Raw genomic sequence first — 391 nt, 5'->3', positions numbered from 1 at the left:
CTTTGGACATTCACCCGCTAAAAAATACTCAGGACCCTCTAAGCCCCCTACACAGTTCTGAAGAATCAACTTTCTGAACACAAACAAAAAGCCCCCGTCCGTATTTCAACTCCGCATATGCGTGTCAGCAGGTATGCGTGTACAACTGAGCCAAGTAAAATCATACCTCTATTGACAGTCCGCTTATCCGACCTTGCGTGCTTGTATGTTGCATAAAAGCAAATGCATTTTTAGATCCCACATGCACGCCAGCGACACGTCAATGGCCCTTGCAGAGTCCCCGCAGGTGTGACAATTAAAAAAGGAATTTCCGTCACTCGATAGGGGCGGACGAAGCGGGGCGGCGAATGGGTTTGGATGCGGAGGCCGAAGCGACCTCATGCGCCTCCCT

Source organism: Penaeus monodon, chromosome 19, assembly GCF_015228065.2.
Source record: "Penaeus monodon isolate SGIC_2016 chromosome 19, NSTDA_Pmon_1, whole genome shotgun sequence".
Taxonomy (NCBI): domain Eukaryota; kingdom Metazoa; phylum Arthropoda; class Malacostraca; order Decapoda; family Penaeidae; genus Penaeus; species Penaeus monodon.
Note: the sequence above shows the minus strand (reverse complement) of the source record.